The sequence below is a fragment of the Jaculus jaculus genome, chromosome 1 (assembly GCF_020740685.1).
Source record: "Jaculus jaculus isolate mJacJac1 chromosome 1, mJacJac1.mat.Y.cur, whole genome shotgun sequence".
Taxonomy (NCBI): domain Eukaryota; kingdom Metazoa; phylum Chordata; class Mammalia; order Rodentia; family Dipodidae; genus Jaculus; species Jaculus jaculus.
This window is the reverse complement of record NC_059102.1, coordinates 283,360,385-283,382,559: the sequence shown is the minus strand read 5'-3', so window position 1 is coordinate 283,382,559 and position 22,175 is coordinate 283,360,385. Positions and strand designations below refer to the sequence as shown.

The window sequence follows — 22,175 nt, the reverse complement described above, 5'->3', positions numbered from 1 at the left end:
TAAACTTTAACCACTGGTATTGCTATCTGTCATGATTTCTAAATATATCAGTCTCTTTTCTGAAGTTAGCATTTTCCTTCTACCTCATTTATTTATTCCTTAATCAACTAATATATTCATATATGTGTGTGTGTGTCTATATAAGTATGCCCTGTAAAATGATGTGCTATTCTTTTATTTCAATTTTAATCTATGACTGCCACACTACATTTTTCTTAGCTCCATTATCAATGTTTAAACACTCAAGAGTCATTTCTGAATGACCACCATGTCTTGTTTGATAAGTGTGTGATTTTTGGGCTCTTTCTCTTTCAAAACAATGTCTAAGTTTGATTTCATAATTTCATTATGTTATCCTTAAAAGTAGCTGTATTTGAAAGCTTATTTCTTTACATTACATGTATTATATGTAAGACAAGATATAAACACTAATTTGTTGATTGATATGTTAATAGATACTTTCATCAGATAACCTTATATGTACTTTCTATATTTATAAATTCATTGATATAATTTCATCTACATTCAGTCAAACAGGAAGTTTTTTTTTAATTTTAATTTTTTTTTTATTAACAACTACCATGATTGTAGACAATATTCCATGGTAATACCCTCCCTTACACCACTTTCCCCTTTGAAACTCCATTCTCCATCATCTCCCCTCCCCCTCTCAAGCAGTTTCTCTTTTATTTAGTTATTTTTTTTTTGATGGCCAGGATCATTTAACCTTAAGTGTTCAGTGAAAACTGTACACAAGACGGCTCTACTCCTGCATCTTCTCAAGTGTTTCCTCCTTGTATTTGCCCTTTTCCTTTCCTACTTGGCAAGATTTGGCTTTCCGTTCCAGGATCTTCTTGCGATCTTTATCCAGTTTTAGCCTGTGATCACCACCTTGGTGGGGTGAATGCCCACATGGACAGTTGTGCCATTAGCCTTTTCCCTCTGTACCCGTTCAATGTAGATGACATATTTCTTCCTGTACACCTGGACTACTTTGCCGATCTGCTGACCTTTATAGTGTCCTCGTACCACCTGAACTTCATCATCCTTTCAGATAGGCATAGAACAACATTGTACTTCTGTCTCAGCTCTTTGGAAAGAGGGGAAGACATAACCTTCCTCTGGACATGGGAAGATGCATTGAAATGTCTTTTATGGTTCTTGCTTCGATCAGAAGTCACAAAGTGATTGAAGTTCACTTTGGCAGCTACCACTATGGGGATGGCCGCTAAAGGCAGTTTCTCTTTTATTTTGATGTCATGATCTTTTCCTCCTATTATGATTGTCTTGTGTAGGTAGTGTAGGCACTGTGAAAATAAGAGGCTGTAAATAAATCATATGGAAACCTACTTTTTTGGACAATGGGAACACGCAGGAGCCATAGATTGTTACTAGAAAATTTTCAGTTCCAGGGATGGGATATCTTCTAGTGATTTTTTGGCTAGGGAGGTCCATGATGTTCCCAAAACATTACAGGACATTGCCAAAGCCCTTGGTTTCTCACCAGGAAAAGATGGTAAGACCCTATTGCTGAAGACTCCACATACTTGGGCTTCAAGGTGACTGAGAAATCCTGCTGGAACTGAGCTGATAACCTCCTCCATATAGAATAGCTGACAGAAAGCTGGAAGAAGCCATTTTGCATTCAGCTCAGTGGGAGAGAGAGAGAAATCACCAGTGAAGATACTCAACAGTGGACACTGTAAGCCTTATATTTTGCCAGCCAGGCCAAATGAGCCAATAGGTGCAATAGTAGCACATCTGTCATGGTAGAAAACTATTACCCTCTAATTGGACTGGAGGCCTGCTCCACAGGAGGGAATACATCCTTGATATTGAAAACCTACAACAGGGGTAGTCATGAGCCCTAGGGGTATAGCGTCTGTTGCTGTCTGGCTAAATGTATATACTATGCTCATCAAACTGCCCAATAAGCACTTCTCTTAATTTTCATACCCATATGTTAATGGCACTCTCACTTTTGGTAGACAACCTTCTCATTTCAGATGGCAGTGACCTTGGGATGACTCAGAAGACATCATGGTACTGGAAAGAAGTGACAGCGGAGTGCTCAGCACTGCAAAATCTCTATCACAGTTTCCAAGGCTCAGGGTCCATTGCTGAGTAGGTGGTGGAAAGAATGTAAGAGCCAAAGGAAGGGTAGAACTTCTTACAACGTGCTCATCCAGACCCAAACATGAATTCTTTTTTATTTTATTTTTTTGTTTATTATTTATTTATTTATTTGAGAGCAACAGACACAGAAAGAGGCAGAAAGAGAGAGAGAGAATGGGTGTACCAGGGCCTCCAACCACTGCAAATGAAGTCCAGACACATGTGTCCCCTTGTGCATCTGGGTAACATGGGTCCTGGGGAATCAAGCCTTGAACTGGGGTCCTTAGGCTTCACAGGCAAGTGCTTAACTGCTAAGCCATTTCTCCACCCCCAAATATGAATTCTTATTAATGATATCAATTGTATCCCACTACTATAGCACATATTCTAATGTTCTTATTTCCACAAAAGTAATTTTATTTTTAAACAGGAAGACTATAGCTCTCATTATAATGATAACTTTTGGTGAAGTCTATGATGCAAGTAAGTTATCTTTAGAATGCAATCACTTCACAGAATATAACAATAACCTAAATGTTAGTGTTTATACACAGTTTTGTTTTGTATGACGGAAATTTGGCATTGAACTCTTTGTAATATTAAGTGCATTATATAAAGAAATGTTTAAAATCATGTAATCTCAGCCACTATCAATATGAAGGTCATCACCATGTTCACAGAAAATAACCTCTTGCCTATTTCCCATTAATGTTCTTCTGGGGGACAATTATTAACATTAATATACTTGTAAATAGTCTTTATGCTAGCATTCCATTACTGTAAAACTATGAGAATTATTAACTTTAAAAGAAAAAAAAAGTACCTTACTTTTTTCACAGTTTTGAAGGATTTAATCCATGAATTTGATAACCCTGTTGGTTTGAGGTCTGTGCTTTAAATATCTTGGAGGGACACAGGCATAGAAAGGAGGAAAAAGACAAGCAGTTTACCTCATGTGTGTATGTAAAATAGGAATAGACTAGGTTCGCATCATTTTCTTTGAGGACATACCACCAGTGACCTAAAAGCTCCCACTAGGCCCCAATTCCTAGAGATGTTGTCTTTTACCAATAGCTCAAAGTTGTCAGAAGCAAAACTCATAGCACATTGGACTTTGTGGAATACTAATGATTCAAACAATGGCCCCCAAAAGCAAGTATTGGGTAAAAACATTTATATTTTAACGCACTAAAAGCTACATACAGTGTATATATCTAGACATTTAACTAATTATTAATCTTCAGAATTTGCTTATCATCCTAGGCCATAAAAATCTTGTAGCATTTCTTCTCTCCCAGGAGAGTTTCCAGAATAGAGCTAATTGACTAGTTCTCATGCATTTACACTTTCTTTCTCCTTCTCCCTCCCTCTCTGTCTACACACACACACACACACACACACACACACACACACACACACACACATACAGAGAGAGACATTGTCATCACAATGGCAGCCACAGGCTCATTGTTTTTCTTGACTGTTTTTGATGACATGTAAGCCTTTCTTCTTTAAGACATCATCTGTCGTGATTCATATAACCTGTACATTTTTTATTTACTAGTCTTCCAGAAAATACTGATTTATCTATGCCTGTAATGTTAGTCATTTCAATGCCTTGAGAAAGTGTAAATATACAACAATTTGATGAACCATTCTACTGATGGTCAGGATTATTTATAATATTGATCATTACAGAGACAGCTTGCTATAATGATTACTGTGTAAAATAATATTAAAGGATTTTTGTTTGATGGTTTTGCTTTGCTTTGTGTTGCTGATTGAACCCATAGCCTCATTCATGCTAGACAACTGCAGAATATTAATGGAAAAGAGGCACAAGGTTATTTTCTGTGGACATGGTGATGAGCTGTATTTTGATAGGGGCTGAGAGTGCACAATTGTAAACATTTCTTTATACAATGCACTCAATATTTTGCAGAGTTCAGTGTGAATAAAGCGATGTTTCAAGATCTAAATGTTTAACTTTATGAGAAAGTGTCACTTTATTTAAAATCATTCACATTATTTTGTATTCCCATTGTTAGTATATGAATACCCCAGTTATTCTCAATTTTTGTCACAATTTGGTAACATTCATTTTGTTGTTTCAATGGGTTATCAGATATATTATTGTGATTTTAAAATCAATTTTCTTATGCTTTCAATTCAATTTTGCCTTTTGTAGATTCCTAAAATAATTCCACTTATAATTATCATATTTTTATCCCAGAGGATTTGATAGACTATGCTAGCATTTTCTTTTCTTTTTAGAGAGAGAGAGCAAAAGAGAGAGTTGGCACATCAAGGCCTCAACCACTAAATTCGAACCTCGCACATATGCATTACGTAGTGGGCCTATATGACCTTACACGTGCCTCATCTTGGTGCACCTGGCATAGATGGTATCTGGAGAGTCAAACATGGGTCCTTAGGCTTTTATGGCAAGTGCCTTAACTGCTAATCCATATCTCCAACATTTTTTTTTTTTTTGACTCGAGAACTTTTTTCCTCCCTGGTTTCTTCATGGTGATTGTTTCAAAGTGAATATTTCTGCCTCCAAGTTTAGTTTTGAATTTATTATTGTTGATTTCTAGTTTAGTTCAACATTGGTCTAATAAAATACAAGACATTATTTCAACATTTTTGTATTTGGTAGGGCTAGTTTTGTTACCTATAATATAAAAACTTTACAGAAATTTGTAGGCAGGTATATTCCTCATCTGGTAACTGGAATATTCTATATATATATTTGTTAAGTTCACTTGATTTATGGCTTAATAAATCTCTATAATTTCTTAGCTGATATTTAGTTTTGTAGACCTATTTAAAGATGAGTGTGGAATGCTGATGTCTCACTATTATTGTTTCAAAACCTGTGTGAGTTTTCATGCTCTATAGTGCTCATTTTATAAAATTAGGAGTCTTAAATTATGGGGTAATATTTATAATTTATAAAAAATATTTATAATGGTTTTATGTTCTCAATGGATTGCTCATTTAATTAACATGTCTGACCTTTTTCTAAATATTCTAAATACTTTTAGTTTGTTTTGCTGTGTTCTTTTGGATTACAATATTGGATATGATAATTCAGTTTTATCTCTCCATGTTTCATTTAGTCATGTCATGGCATATATTACTTCCTGTGCTTTTATTGAAGACACTGTCTGTCTTCTTCTTCTTTGACTTATGAGACTCTTTTATATATTTTCTTGGGTGCCATGAATTGTGTTAATTTATAGAGTCTACAAATGTTCCTATTTCTCCTGTTTTAAGACATAGCTTTAATGAACACAACAATTTAGGTTAATGTTATTTCCTAGCCATTGTGGTAGAAGAGTAATGAAAATTATTGTGCAAGTATATTAATAGAATATAGGATCTTTGGGTATATGTCCAGAAGTAATATAGATGGGTTCCTCTGTTTATTTATTTATTTTTGCTGGGATTGTATGTTTTTAGGTGAGAGCTGTATAATGAAGTTGCCCACTACTGTTGCACTAGGGTTTGTCTATGACATTATATTAATAATGTTTGGTTTATGTGCTTTGGTGTAGCTACATTCAGTCAATATATACCTGGAATTACAATATCCTCCTTACGTGTTGTTCCATTTATCAGTGTAACAAGTTCTGATTTTTTTCTGACTTTATTTTCTTGATATATTATCTTCCATTGTTATATTGTAAGGTTGCATCTGTTCATTTTTTGTTTTTGTTGTTTTTTGAGGCAGGGTGTTATCATAGCCCAGGTTGACCTGAAATTCACCATGTAATATCAGAGTGGTGTATTATTTCCTTTGGATTTATAATCTCTTTAGTTTAAACCCTTCTTCAAGTTTCTTTGGAAATGTGCGTTAGTGCTCATGAATTCCTTTAGCTTGGGTTTATCATAGAACGTTTTTTTCTCCTTCTATTGTAAAATATAGCTTTGCTGTATATAGCAGTATGAGTTGGTAGTTGTCTTGCACTATGTGAAATATGTCAATCCAATGATTCCTGGCCTTTAAACTTTCTAATATAAGTGTGTTGTTACTGAATATGCCTACCTTTATGAGAGACTTTTTTTTTTTCTGTTGCAACATTCAATAGTTCCCCTGTTCTATATGTTTAGTAGTAGTAACTATAAATACACTAAGTCCTAAAAGAATGCTGAAACAATTGCTCAGTGGTTAAGGTGCTTGCCAGAAAAGCCTAATGACTCAGGTTCAATTCCTCAGTACCCATATAAAGCCAGAAGCAAAAGGTGGTACAAGCATTTGGAGATTGTTGGTTAGAGGCCCTGGTGCATGCTCATATTCTGTCTCTCTCTCCCTTCTCTCCCCTCTCTCCTTGCAAATAAACAAAAAATAAGTATCCTTAAAGAAACATCTTTACTGGTATTGACTGTTTTATTTTTTGTTTTCTATTTTTTTTAAATTTAATTTATTAGTTTTCTTTTCAGCAAATACGGCAGTTTGGTAAAATTGTTTAGGCTCATCTATGGTCTACCCCCTCCCATTGGACCCTCCTTGTTGATGTAAATGGGTTGTGCATTGTGGAGTTAGCCCACAGTTCTTGGTACGATAAATGTCTCTGCAAATCATGACCCAACATGTGACTCTGATATTCTTTCCGCCCCCTCTTCCGCAAAATTTCCCTGAGTCATGTTGGTTTCATTTTTGGTCTGCTTCAGTGCTGAGTTGTTGGGGGCCTCTGAGGCTCTGGCTCTCTGATTTGGTAGAAGTTGATTTTTCTCTGTGTTGGTCTCCTTCCCCTTTGTACTGGTATCCAGTTCATCAGGAAAACATCACCCTTGCTTGTTTCCCCAATAGTCCTTAGTTTCAGTTGTGCCCCTTTTGAGGTATGTTGGGGCAGCTCTTTCCTTAGGATCTGCATCTATCTGAAAAAAAAAAAAAAGCAGATTCTCCAACAGAGAGTAAGTTAGCACCCAGAAAATTGAGAAAACACTTACTTTGTTGATAGAGAGTTTGATAGGTGTAGGCCCTCTTGTACCCCATGATTGATGGTAGCTTGATATTGTAGAGTGGGCTTGTGTTTGGATATGGTTCTGACTTGCTTCCCAGCTCCAGCTATGGGTCTAGTACCACTGAGGGTATCAGTTAGCCCAATCAAGAGCAGTTGGTTCCTCACCATGGCTGTGTGCCACTATTGCACTTGTGTGGGCATCACATTAGATTATTTGTTGCTAATTAGGTTAGACAATGAGTTGCTTGGACAGATATTGGTCATTTCCTCCAGTCGCCCATGTAGCACCTTCTGGCACTAGACACGCTGACTCTCTGGGGACTAACTCTCTCCTGGCTTCCAGCCATGCCATTCCATTTCATGTGTCAGCTGCGTATGGAGTCTTCAGCAATAGGGTCTTACCACTGGCCTTTGGTGGGTCATCAAGTACTCTGACAGAAGTCTGTCATTGTTTTGGGAAACCTTGTAAGTTTCTCTGATCAAAAGCTCATTGTGGATAGTAGCCCTAGCTGGAAGTGGAGGTTACAGGTCAGTGCCCACTAAGAAATTGAGGAAAAGCATAACTAATATACAACAGTTATAGAAGAGAGAGATGGGGGGGTCAGAGGGAGGGAAGATGTAGAAGATTTAGGTTAGTCTTGATCCTACCCTCTCCAGTGTCTTGTGGTTCAGGTGTTTCCTGTAAGGGTCTAGTGAAGGTTCAGCCATTTGGTCTGTCTTTTAGGAAGTAGAATTTTATGGTACCATTGCTGCTTGGGTCCAGATTACTGTTTTCCACCCTTCGATGCCCTCCAGCCCTCCCCATCCATCCTATTGTCTAGACCATGAGGTGCTTGCTAGGTAGGTAAGGTATCTTGGGTAGATTCAGGTTGTAGATGAGTGAGACTATGTGTCGATTTTTTTTCTGTGATTGGGTAAGTTCACTGAGAATGATCTGTTCCAGGTTCAACCATTTTTCCTCAAATTTCTTTATGTCGTTTTTTCTTACTGCTGTATACAATTCCATTGTGTAGATATAACACATCTTTGTTATCAATTCTTCTAATGATGGACATCTGGGTTGATTCCAGCTTTTAGCTATTATGAATTGAGCCGCTACAAACATGGTTGAGCAAATCTCTCTGTCCTGTGGTTTGAAGGTTTTAGGGTAGATGCCCAGTAAGGGTATAACTGGGTCTGTTAGTATTTCTATACTCAGATTTTCAGGAGTCTCCATATTGCTTTCCAAAGTGGTTGTACCATCCTGCATTCCCACCAACAGTGAATGAGTGTCCCTGCTTCTCCACATCCTCGCCAGCATTTATTTTCATTTGATTTTTTCATGTTGGCTATCCTTATTGGGGTAAGGTGGAACCTCTGATGATTAGAGATGATGAACATTTCCTTAAGTGTGAGTTTGCCATTTGTATATCTTCCTCTGTGAATTGCCTGTTCAACTCTGTGCCCCAATTTGTGAGTGGGGTGTTTGTCTTCCTATTGTTTAGACTTTTGAGTTCTTTGTAAATTCTAGAGATAAGGCCTCTATCAGTTGGATAACCTGCAAATATTTTCTCCCATTCTGTGGGTATTCTATTGGCTTTGCTTATTATATGCTTGTCTGTAAAGAAACTCTTCAGCTTCATATGATACCATTGGTTGAGTGACTATTTAAGAACTTGAGCCACTGGGGTTTTCTTCAGGAAGTCTTTTTCCATTCCTATATCATGGAAAGTACTTCCTAAATTTTCTTCCAGTAGAATTTGACTTTCTGGTTTTATGTTGAGGTCTTTGATCCATTTGGATTTGAGTGGAGTGCATGGTGATATGTATGGATCAAGTTTTCGTTTCCTGCATGTGGTTATCCAGTTTGTCCAGCACCATTTGTTGAAGATGCTATCTTTTTTCCAGCCTATATTGTTCAGGCCTTTGTCGAATATCAAGTAGCTATAGTTGCTTGACCCAAAATCTGGGTCCTCAAGTCTATTCCATCGGTCTATACTCCTGTTTTTATGCCAGTACCATGCTGCTTTTATTACTATGGCTTTGTAGTATAGCTTTAGATCAGGTATGGTGATGCCACCAGAAGTATTTCTTTTGCTGAGGATATGTTTGGATATGCAAGGCCTTCTGCCTTTCCATATGAAATTTGAGATCATTTTTTCTATCTCTGTGAAGAACACTGTAGGGATTTTAATTGGAACTGCGTTAAATCTATATATTGCCTTTGGTATGATTGTCATCTTCACAGTGTTAATTCTGCCTATCCAGGAGCATGGGAGGTCTTCCCATCTTCTCAAGTCCTCGTCAATTTCTTTTTTGAGAGTTTTTATATTTTCGTTGTATAGATATTTTACTTCCTTGGTTAACGTTATTCCAAGGTATTTTTTTTTTTGTTGCTATTGAAAATAGGACTATGTTCTTTATTTCTTTTTCTGTATCTTTGTCATTTGCATACAGAAATGCAACTGATTTTTGTGCATAGATTTTGTATCCTGCTACTTTGCTATAGGAGTTAATCACCTTCAGGAGTTTTGGTATGGAGTCTCTGGGGTCTCTTACATATACAATCATGTCATCAGCAAATAGAGCTAACTTAACTACTTCCTTTCCAAATTGTATCCCTTTTATTTCCTTCTCCTGTCTTATTGCTTGGAGTAGGACTACCAGAACTATATTGAAAAGCAGAGGTGAGAGAGGACATCCCTGTCTTGTTACTGATCTCAATGGGAATTCCTCCAGTCTCTCTCCATGAAGTATTATTTGGGCCTTTGGAGCATTGTATATTGCCTTTATTATGTTAAGATGTGAACTTGCCATGCCGATTCTCTCCAATGTTTCAATCATGAAGTGATGTTGTATCTTGTCAAAGGACTTTTCTGCATCTATCGAAATGATCATGTGGTTTTTATGTTTAAGCTTATTTATGTAGTGTATTACATTGACAGATTTTCGTATGTTGAACCACCCTTGTGTTCCTGGGATAAATCCCACTTCGTCAAGGTGGATAATGCTTTTGATGTGTTGTTGGATTCGGTTTGCGAGTATTTTGTTCAGGATCTTTGCAGCTATGTTCATTAGGGAAATAGGCCAGTAGTTTTCTTTTCTTGTGGCATCTCTGCCTGCTTTTGGGATTAGGGTGAAATTAGCTCCATAGAAGGAGTTGGGTAGCTTTCCCTCTTTTCAATTGTGTGGCACAGTTTTAGGAAGATTGGTTTGAGTTCTTCCATGAAAGTTTGATAAAATTCAGCTAGGAATCCATGTGGTCCTTTTTTGGGAGGATTTTTATTACTTTTTCAATCTCCATGAGTGTGATGGGTTCATTGAGGTGATTAATCTCCTCTGAGTTTAGCTTTGGTAGATGATATGCATCCAGGAATTTATCCATCTCCTCCACATTTTCCAGTTTTGTGGAGTAGAGGTTTTGAAATAAGTCCTGATGATTCTGCCGATTTCATTTATGTCTGTTGTGATCTCTCCTTTTTCATTTCGAATTTTGTTAATTTGGAGTTTCTCCTTTTTTTGCTTGATCAAATTGGCCAGAGGTTTGTCAATCTTCTTTATTTTTCAAAGAACCAGCTCTTTGTTTTGTCAATTGCCTTAATTGTTTCCTTGGTTTCCAATTCATTAATTTCTGCTCTGATTTAAATTATTTCTTTCCTTCTGGAGCTCTTTGGGTTGGATTTTTCTTGTTTTTCCAATGCCTTTAGGTGGATGGTTAGGCTATTGATTTGGGATCTTTCTGTCTTTTTTATGAAGGCTTTGAGTGCTATGAATTTTCCCCTGAGGACTGCCTTCATTGTGTCCCATAAGTTTTGGTATGATGTGTTCTCATTGTCATTCAATTCCAGGAATTTTGCAATTTCATTTTTTATTTCATCCACTATCCATTTATTGTTTAAGAGTGTGGTATTCAGATTCCAGTTGCCATTGGGGTTCCTGTTGATCATTTTGTTGTTGATTTCTAGGAATATGGCATTATGATCTAATGTCATGCAGGGAATTATGTCGATTTTCCTAAATAGGTGGAGGCAGTCTTGTGCCCCAGTATATGGTCTATTTTAGAGAATGTTCCATGAGCTGCTAGAAGAATGTGTAGTCTGCGGATTTGGGATGGAAAGTTCTGTAGATGTCTGTTAGGTCTAAGTGCTCTATGGTTTTGTTGAGCTCTCTTACTTCCCTGTTGAGCTTCTGTTTGGATGATCTGTCTATTATTGAAAATGGTGTGTTAAAGTCCCCAGCTATGATGGTGTTGGTGGTTATTTCTGTTTTATTGTCAAGTAGGTTTTGTTTCATGAACTGTGGTGCCCTGTGTTTGGTGCATATAGATTTATGATTGTAATATCCTCCTGATGGATTGTTCCCTTTATAAGTAGGAAGTAGCCTTCTTTGTCTTTTTTGATTGTTTTTGGTTTGAAGTCAATTGTATCTGATATTAATATAGCTACACCTGCTTGTTTCTTATTCCCATTTGCTTGGAATATTGTTTTCCACCCTTTCACCCTGAGGAGGTTTGTCTTTAGTGGTAAGGTGGGTTTCTTGAAGGCAGCAGATTGAGGAGTCTAATTTTTTGATCCACCCTGTTAGCTTGTATCTCTTGATGGGTGAATTAAGGCCATTAATATTTAGGGTGATGACTGTGAGATTTGATTTGATCCCTGCCATCTTGTGGTGGTAGAGGTGTGTTGGCATTTCCATGGAATTTGAATTTTTTTGTGTCTACTCTGGGTTTGGTTGCTGTGATCTTCTTCTTGTAGGCATTTGTGTTTGGTTATTTGTTTCTTCTCTGTGGAGAATTTCCTAGAATACTTTCTGTAGGTTTGATTTTGTGTTCATATAATTGTAAAGCTGAGTTTTGTCATGGAAAGTTTTCCTTTCACCATCTATTATAAGGGAGGCTTTTGCCGGGTAGAGTAGTTCAGGTTGGAAGCCGTAGTTTCTTAGATTTTGGAGATTTGAATTCCAGGCCCTTCTAGCTTTCAGGGTTTTCATTGAGAAGTCTGAAGTAATTCTGATGGGGTTTCCTTTGAAAGTGTTGAGCTGTTTTTCCCTAGCTGCTTTTAGGATTTTATCTTTGGTGTCAATGTTCAGAGTCTTAATGATAATATGTCTTGGGGAGTTTCTCCTTTGGTCTAGTTGGTTAGGTGTTCTGTTTGCTTCTTGTATCTTAATAGGCCTTTCTTTTAAGAGATTAGGGAAGTTTTCTTCAATTATTATGTTAAATAAGTTCTCCATGCCTTTGGTCTGAAATTCTTCTCCTTCTGGTATTCCAATGATTCTGAGATTAGGACGTTTAAGTGTATCCCACAATTCCCTCATGTTCTGTTCACAGGAACTTTTGAACTTACTGAAATGTTTGGACTCTTGAACTATTTCTTCCATCCTGTCTTCCAGATTAGAGTTTCTATCTTCCACTTCACTGACTCTATTCTTGAGAGCCTCTAGTGAGTTTTGGACTTGTTCAATTAAGTTTGCATTTTCTACTACTTTCCTATGTATCACTTCCATTACTCTGTCCAGCTCCCCTTTCACCTCACTTTCTTATTTTCTTGATGATTCTTGCATTTTTTAATGTTTTCATTTAGTATGACTAGCTGATTTTTAAGGTCCTCTTTTTTTTTCACTCTCCCTCAACTCTCCTAGCTCTATTTGAATTCCTTCCAGTGTCTTATCATATTGCTCTAGCTTAGTGATGGTAGCATCCACACGATTATCTGTCCTTTGTAGCTTTCCTGCAATTTCTAGCAGTAGGTTGGTCAGGGTTGCATTGCTCATAGCTTCCACTTGATGTTCTGATCCTAAACACTCTTCTCTGTTTTGGTTAGATGTAATCCTTGTTGGACTGGGTGATCTGTCTGGATTTTCTTGCATTTTATTTTAGATGTTTTTTTCTTTTGCGCTGTGGTCTACCCATGTCAGTGTATGGGCAGGTAGGTGGGTGGAGCAGCCTGGGATCTAACTTAATGAGAATCCAAGGCAGCCTGGGGCATTTGCAAGCAGCCTGAGTTTTTGTTTTCTCTTGCCAAAGCGTGACAGGGGCACCAAAGTTGCCTGAATTCTTACCCAGCAATGCACCAAAGCTGCCTGACTTCGAGTTTGAAAGGGGACTGAGGTAGCAAGCCCTGACGCTGCCCAAACTCTGGCTGGGAACACTGGGACCTGCAAACAGTCTGAACTCTTCCGCCTCAGGGGAGTGGGGGATGGGTGGCGATGGACAGGTAGGGGATGGCACCTGATCAGGCGTTAGTGACTCAGTGTGGACTTGTGTGGCCCTTGCTGTGGGACTGGGCCCAGTGCACGTGCAATTGTAGTGCAGAGGCTGCTGATGTGGGCATGGGATCAGTACACAGTAGAGGCCGGCCGGTAGGCAAGCGATGGGAGCACAGCAGCAGAAGGTCTGGGATCCGCCTAATCATGACAGAGGTGGCCCCCACAGGCGTGCAAACCAAGGACAGCATGGCGGGCCAGTGAGCGTGATCAGAGCACAATGGTGGAGGTCCCCACGTCAGTGCAGCAGGCTGGTGGGCGCGCGATCGGAGCACAGCAGCGTGGCGTGTGGTGCGGGGCACAGGGCGCAGGATGTGGGGTGCGGGGCACAGGGTGCGCTGCGTGGCGGCTGTATGTGTGGGGGGAGACTACCCACCCGAGGGGGCATGCATGCTTCCCTGTTTTTCTCCACTCTGTGCCCTCCCACTGGCAAGAAGACCCTGATAACCCTTAATTTCTTGCCTTTCTTTCCCCGGTATCTGCAGCACAGCTAGGCGGTTGTCATCTTGGCCGGAAGTCGTATTGACTGTTTTTATTTTTAAATACCTACTATATCCATATTGACTTTTCTTTTCCTAAGTTTTGGAAATTTTCCTCTATGATTTTATCAACAACTTATATTATACTTGTATAATGAAATTCCTTGCTTCAATGCCTATGATTCCTTGATGTGGACATAATGTCTTAAATGTCTTGAAAATCTTACTCATCTCTTCTTATTAATTTATCTTTGTCCTTATTTCAATACCTCCATCTTGTCTTCAGACTAAAATATTGTGTCCTTTCCTAAATCCATTCTACTGGTAAGGTTTTGATTTGAGTTTATTTAGAAATTGAAGATGACTTGAGAAAATGGAAAGACTTCCCATGCTCCTGGATAGGCAGAATTAACATTATGAAGATGGCAATTCCACCAAAGGCAATATACAGATTTAATGTAACTCCAATTAAAATACCAACATTGTTCTTCACAGAGATAGAAAAAATGATCTTAAAGTTCATATGGAAAGGCAAAATGCTGTGGATATCCAATCATATCCTCAGCAAAAGAAATACCTCTGGAGGCATCACCATACCTGATCTTAAAGCTATATTACAAAGCCATAGTAATAAAAAACAGCATGGTACTGGCATAAAAATAGGCATATAGACCAATGGAATAGAATTGAGGACCCAGACTTTGGGTCAAGCAACTATAGCTACCTGATATTTGATAAAGGCTCTAACAATATAGGCTGGAAAACAAGACAGTATCTTCAATAATTGGTACTGGACAAATTGGATAACCATATGCAGGAAACTGAAACTTGAACCATACATTTCGCAAAGCACAACACTCAAGTCCAAATGGATCAAAGACCTTAATATAAGACCAGAAACTTGGCTACTACTGAAAGAAAATATAGGAGGATCTTTCCATGACATATGAATATAGAAAGACTTCCTAAACAAAACCCCAGTAGCACAGGATCTTAAACAGTCACTCAACCAATGGGATCACATGAAGCTGAAGAGTTTCTTGACAAACAAGCATACAATAAGCAAAGCCAAAAGATTACCCAGAGAATGGGAGAAAATCTTTGCTGAATATTCAACTGAGAGAGGCCTAATCCCTAGAATCTATTTTCTACTTACTATGTTTTATGTTTCCATTATTGTAGCATTTTATCCCCCCAGTATTTATGTCTCTTTACTGAATCCCTCTTTGATATCTTGTATCAACCTCCTTACATTGCTGTTCAGCTGGTTTGTTTGCATGCATGTGTGCATAGTCTCTTGGGATTCATGCAATAATAATGAACACATATATGTCAGTGTATTGTCTCTTCAAATTCTCTGATATTTCATCTAGTTCATTGTTAATGGAGGTCATTTCTGTGGAATTAGTATGTTTTATAAAGTCAAATTTTTATGAATTTTCATGTTTTTATTTCACTGCTTTGTGATTTATGTATCTCAGGTTATTCCATTGATTGTATTTTTATTTAGCTATATTCTTAGGTGCATAGACTTGAAATCTTATTTTCAGTTAAGGAGATGAAAGTACCTGAAACCACTAGAGTAGAATATCACATCCAAGAGTAACCACAGCTGCTAGCTCACTAAGTAAAGGTCACATTACCTAATTAAGGAGAGTTTTCCCTTTGACTTCAATAACTGAGGGTAATTAAACTAGTACAGAATGAAGTATATTAGTAACTTAGTTACTGAAGTTAGACGTGTGTGAGAATTGGGGTGTGAGAATAGGAATTCATTATATTAAGCTAGACTTGTCATATTAACCTAGAAAAAGGCTCAGGAAGAACAATTATCCGGGAAGGAAAAATCTGGATTCTGTAAATATCCAAAGAGGTCGGTAACTTATGGAGGTTTTTAGTTATGTATCTAAAAAGAGGATAAGGATAATAGAAAGAGGAATAGGATAGAATGAGTGAGACACTGTAGTGTATAAGTTGTGTGCTGGAAATGGACCAGTAGACTGCTGAATTATAGACTGGGAAAAACTCTAGAACTTAATGTAGCAATGTACAAGCAAGGGCAAATCCATTATGAGATAAAAATGCATGAGTTGAGATTAAAATATAGATATATGAAATATATATATGAACTGACCTGCCATGAACCAAAGCCAGCTTGCATTCATGTTTTGTTTGGCTTACACAATGTTTTTTTTTTTTAACTGAACAAGTTGCCAACTTTAAAAATCACGAAGTCAGTTTCATATAAGTATCTCTGCTTCCAGATCCTTGTGAAAACTTGGTCAATCTGATCATGATAGACCCATATTTGAACATGGAAACTATCAAAATTCAGTCATTGGGCTTGTAAAATGGCTTAGTGGTTAAGGTACTCTCAAAACTCAAGGACCCAGGTTCAACTCTCCAGTACCAAAGTAAGCCAGATGTGCATAGTGTTGCATGTGTCTGGAGTTCATTTGCAGTAGCTAGAGGCCCTGGTGCTCCCATTCTGTCTCTCTCTCTGTCTTTCTCTCTTATAAATAAATACATAAATTTAAATATTAAAAAAAATGAAGTATACTAAGAATGACAGAAGTTAATCACAGCAAACAGACAAAAAGTCAAAGCATACTAAACATACATTAAAGTGGAAAAATGAGAACTATAAGGTCCCTATTTCTTCCTTGGTGGGGTGGATTTTGAATTCTTTCCCACCCTCTGATATTTTATTTAGCAAATTACACTGAAACAGAAGTGTAATTTTCACTTTTATTTCTAGTCTACTGAACCAGAAGGATGGGGCGACCTGGAAGTCAGTCTGTAGTCCCAGGCTCACTTTGAACTCATAGTGATATGCCTAATGAAGCCTTAGGAGTGCTGGGACAAAAGGCATGCAAAAATAGGCAGGCCTCCATTTACTTTTTTATTTTTATCTTTTATTTTTAGAGAGAGTGAGAATGAGAGTGAAAGTAAATGAGAGAGAGAGAGAGAGAGAGGGGGGGGGATTATTGGCCCACCAGGGCCTCAGCCACTACAATCGAACTCCAGACGTTTGAACCACCTAGTAGGCATGTGCAACCTTTTGCTTGCCCACCTTTGTGCATCTGGCTTATGTGAGATCTGGATAAAGATACAACATGGATCCTTAGGCTTCACAGGCAAGGGCTTTAACAACTAAACCATCTCTCTGGGCCAGTGTCTAAACCACCTGCATTGACTTGAGAAGTCAATTCCCTCAGCGCTCTCTCAGCTTGGTTTTAGTTCCATGCTGTGTTTGGATGGGGAGAATGGGATCCTTTGCCTTACTCACAGTCTCTGTGTTACCAGTGATGATAGCATATAGGGGAAGGGATATGGTCTGATGTCTAGTGTTTCCATTGGACTCCACCTGGCCCCTCTCTGCTTCAAATTCTTCTGAACCTGCGAGATTTGTGTTTAAGATGAATGTACTTCCTGATGGCCAGTATTACTTTGTCCTGCAGGGAAGGCAGACATGCACAGCTGCTATCATGGGATTTCCCACAGAGATCCCACTGGGCTTAAAGTTATTTTACAGACCTTCTCATGTACAGCAAAAGTGCTTGTGTGTTACCTTGGTTATTTTATTTTTCTAGGCTCACTGGTAAGATGTCTAATCTACCAAGTTATCTGGAAGTCACAAAACGTGTATTTTTCCAGATGTATGTTATGCTTGTTTCCGAGTTATTATTTTTCTCCATGAAACATTAATATTACTTTCTTTGTTTGAGTTATATTTTTTTGTTTATTTTATTTATTTATTTGAGAGCGACAGACAGAGAAAGAGAGAGAAAGACTGGGCACACCAGGGCTTCCGGCCACTGCAAACAAACTCCACATGCATGCATCCCCTTGTGCATCTGGCTAACATGGGTGCTGGGGAACTGAGCCTCAAACTGGGGTCCTTAAACTTCACAGGCAAACGCTTAGCCACTAACCCATCTCTCCAGCTCTGATTTGTATTTTTGAGATTTTCCCCATGGTATGTATCAAAGACGTCCCACCCTTGTTATATTTATTTGGGGTTCTAATTTTTTCTTGTGTTTGAATGTTTGTTTATTTCTCTAAGTTTGGTTACTTTATGGCTGCAATGTTTTTGGTTTTTTTTTTTTTTTATTTTAGAAAAATATTGTCTAGGGATAGAGAGATGACGTACTGGTTAAGCACTTGCCTGTGAAGCCTAGGGACCCCAGTTTGAAGTTCCATTTCCCAGGACCCACGTAAGCCAGATACACAAGGTGGAACGTGCATCTGAAGTTCATTTGTAGTGCTTAGAGGCCCTGGTGGCTAGAGGCCATTTTCTCTCTTTTTCTCTATCTACCTCTTTCTATCTCTGTCATTCTCAAATAAATAAATAAAAATAAACCAAAAAAGAGAAAATATTGTCTAAACCTTTACACTTAATCTCAGCATTTACATCCACCCCCATGACTTATATTTGTTCTTTTGGCAGTATCCCTAAGTTCCTGAAAGTTTTGTCCATTCCTGTTGAATGTGTGTGTGTGTGTGTGTGTGTGTGTGTGTGTGTTGTCTTGGCTTTGCCTGACATTCATGAGTCTCTTTCTTCTTATTAGCCTTTTCTGATTTTATTTTATGTTATTAATTATTTTATTTTTTGTCATTTATGTTTGGTTCCTTTGCAGCATCAATTTATTTGCTGAAACTTTTTCTATATGTTTTATTATTATTTTTCCAAGATTACTGATTACTTCATCTACTTTGATAACTGTCTTATCTAATTCTGAATGGCTCATGTAACTTTCTTGTCTTAAGTGCTCAACTGATTTCTTTAAATGTTTGAGAACATGGTGTGGTCATTGATCCTATTTAAAAATGGAATTGGAAATCTTTTTCTGGAATTTGGCTATCTTGTTATCTTTGTATTAGGCAATGGGAAGTATTCAGCTTGCAGAAGTGTAGTGGTGTAAATGTTATCTCTTGATTTTTGTATTCCGTTGTTGTATTTTGCACATTGGTTGGGACGTACACGTTCCCATGTTTATAATTTTCCCCATTTTCCCACTGTTTGTGTTTGTTTGATATATTTGACGAGAGCCTTTTGATGGGTTTTCTTTACCTAAATTTGTGTTAGAGAGAGATGTTACTGCAATAATAAGTATGGTTATCAACACAGCCCTGGTGGTTCTGTAGGAGGGAGATGCATATACTTCACTTGGGTATGATCAGGATACTAGTTATAATAATGTAGTTTTAATCTCTTCACAGCCAGGAGTAGTAATATATATTAGCAGTAATGTGGAGATGCAATGACAAAGGGATACAAATGGGATAAAGTAAGAATGAGAAGGAAAATATGTGGTTAAGTATGAAAAGTAGTAGGGGAAATATCACATACTTGATTTATAGAAAAGGAAGAACAGGCATAAAATTATATTTCTACAAGATACAAATTACAGCTTTTCATGGTTTAAATTAGGTTTCCCCCAAATGCTTGCTCCCCATCTGTGGGCAATTTGGGAATTGGAGTTTCCTGGAGGGTTATGTTGTTAGAGGCAGACTATTGGGTGCTACAGCCAGCTTCCTCTGGCCAGTATTTGGCACACTCCTCTGCTTCTATTGTCTACCTGATAATTAACAAGGAGGTGATGTCCAGCCTCTGCTCATGCCATCATTTTGCCTGTTATCACTGAATTTTCTCCTCAAATCTGCAAGCAAAATAAACCCATTCCGCCCACAAGCTGCTTTTGGGTGGATGTTGTTTGCCAGCAATATGAAGCTAACTGCAACACAGCCCCACAAATGAATATTTCAATTAAAAAATGTAGATACAAAATTAAAAAACCAAAACATTGAAATTTCAAATTATATTTTTGTAAATATATTTATTTTTGTGCTTGAGAGAAAGAGAGAGAAAGACAGAGAAAGAATGAATGCAGTAATGGCCTCCAGCCACTGTAAATGAACTCCAGATGCATTCACTCCATTGTGCATCTGGCTAACATGGGTCCTACAGAGTCAAACCAGGATCCTTTGGATTGCAGACAAATGCCTTAACCAGTAACCTATCTCTCCAGCCCTCATATTGCTTTTCAAGAGGAGAATAAAGATTAGAAACAAACAAGGGCCAGAAAAATGGCTTATCTGCTAAGATGCTTGCCTGCAAAGCCTAAGGATCCAACTTTGATTCTCCGGGTCCCACATAAGCCAGATGCACAAAGTAACACATGCATCAAGTTTGTTTGTAGTAGCTCAAGGCCCTGGCATGTCCATCCTCTCTCTTCCTTTCTCTGTGTCTGTGGTAGAAAAGAATCTAAAAGTTGAACTGATTCAGTGAGTTACTTTAAGAGTTAATTGCTGAAGAGTTAAATCTAAAAGTTGAACTGACTCACTGAGTTACTTTAAGAGGTAATTGCTGAAGAGTTAAAACTTATCTTTGTTAGCAGATGAAAAAAACCCAAAGAAGGAACTGTCCAGAAAAGGCCCAAAGGGATGATAAGAAGGATATATAGTTTAGGCTAAAACAAAGTAAAATAGAATACATTGTTAGGGTAACCGGACTACAGGAATGATTGATATGCAAATTGCCATATGCTGTTTGTTCACTTACCCCTCCCCTTGGCTATGAAAACTATGAAATAGAAATAAAAATCTCTGTCCAGGGCCTTCTTTAGAGGGCTACCTCAAGCTTTTTGGCACCTAGGTAATAAACTCCTTTACTTTTACTCATCCTGGAATTGGAATGATCTTTCCAGAGCATTTCTACAACATCTCTGAAGGCCCCTGCAATTTTTCCTTCACCATGACTCTGGTTGGTCATGCAGGACTGCTGCTCCTTGGCCTTCCAGATTTCCAAAGGTGCCTGGAGCTGGGAAATATATTCTGACATGATTGCAGGGTCCCCTTCCAGGTGCTCCAAGGATACTGTGAAGCCTCAGACCAGAGTTCCTGATTATAAGAAGGTGTGCCTGAGCCAGACTTCTGGACCAGACAAGAACTCCTGGGGGAAACTGGAAACTGAATAGTCAGGTCGTAGGAGCCAGTGCAGATTGATCCTCACAAAAGGAAGAATCCTTGAGCCTTGATACTGCTGCAGGGTGACAGCCCTCTTTCTGTCAGGTTGACCGATGGTATTTGGTCTCACTAGCTACATTAAGATGTAGTTCAGTCTCTATAACGAGCTAAATCAGGGTTATGATTGGGATTAGATAAGAAATATTCTTGAAACTCTGAATGAATGAATGAATGAATATGCGAGGGGGAGATGGCCATCTGGAATCTGTATGAAAAGTGCACATGATATGAATGTGTGTACAATTATGCATAGGGCTGTGAGCTCTATGCATATGACTTTGTGTCTGTTCTACAACACTAACACAGTGGGAAATTAATTGGGGGGGAACTTCTGCACCAAGCCCAGTGTCCTAGGCTGCATAGCCAAAAACAAATCATACTTCAGAAGGGAATATTCAGGAGATTATAATACTAAGATGACATCAGAAAAATTAAAGGCCTCTGTAAATTAGGAAGACCAGCTTTTAATGTTGAATGGTCCCCAGAGGAAGAACTGAGAGTAACTAAGATTATACACAGAGAAAAATGCAAGATAATTCTATTCCTAATAGTTAAAAAATGGCAAGAGCAGGGAGCTGCCCTGTAGCCCAGAGAGGAATCCAAAACTATTCCAGGGAAAAAGAAAAAAAAAAAAATCAAACACTGAACTAGAGTCAGAACAAAGGCGAAGCTTGAAGGCCAGAGCTCACCCCCCCACAGCTGCCTCCTAGCTCACGCTCCAGTAATGAGGCACTGGCTGGCAGAGCTTAAAACTGGCAAAACCCAAGCCCACAGAAGGGGAGATGGTGGTGGTGGTAAAAGGAGATAATGTTGTCTGGGCTACTGGGGAATTCCAACACTCTGGGGCCTGACACTGAAGAAAACATTAAATGATAGAAAAATCAAGCCAAGATAAAAGTCTCACTGCAAGGTTTATAAATGCTTCTGAATTAAATAAATATGATGAAAGTCACTCAAGATCTAAACCCAACTGTATTCCTACCCGAAGAGGAGGGAAGCCCCTCCACACTTTCAGAGAAGGGTTATGCTATTCTGTTGTGCTTCCCAGGGGCAAAAAGGTCAATCAGAAAGAGCTAAATTTGGGGGCCAGTCCCAGGCAAGAGCTATAAACTTGGGAAAACTCATTTGTCTTGCTCTCCTCACATGCTGCAGCTGGGGCAGCTCTCCAAGGCAAATATAAAATGGGAATTGCACATGAGCAGACACCTGCAATTACAATGTGTCACTTAGTCCTTTTCAACAGGGCTTGACCTACAATGATGGCCAGATCGCCCTAGAGTAGGACAGAAAGACCAGGCACAAACCTCTCTGGGCTTATGCCACCCCAAGGAAATCCCTG

General features: G+C 38.4%; 1 pseudogene; it reads right to left on the bottom strand.

Moving 5' to 3' along the window:
* Window positions 1–712: 712 nt before the first annotated feature.
* LOC101596817 lies at window positions 713–20,651 on the bottom strand (annotated as a pseudogene).
* Between the last annotated feature and the right edge of the window lie 1,524 nt (window positions 20,652–22,175).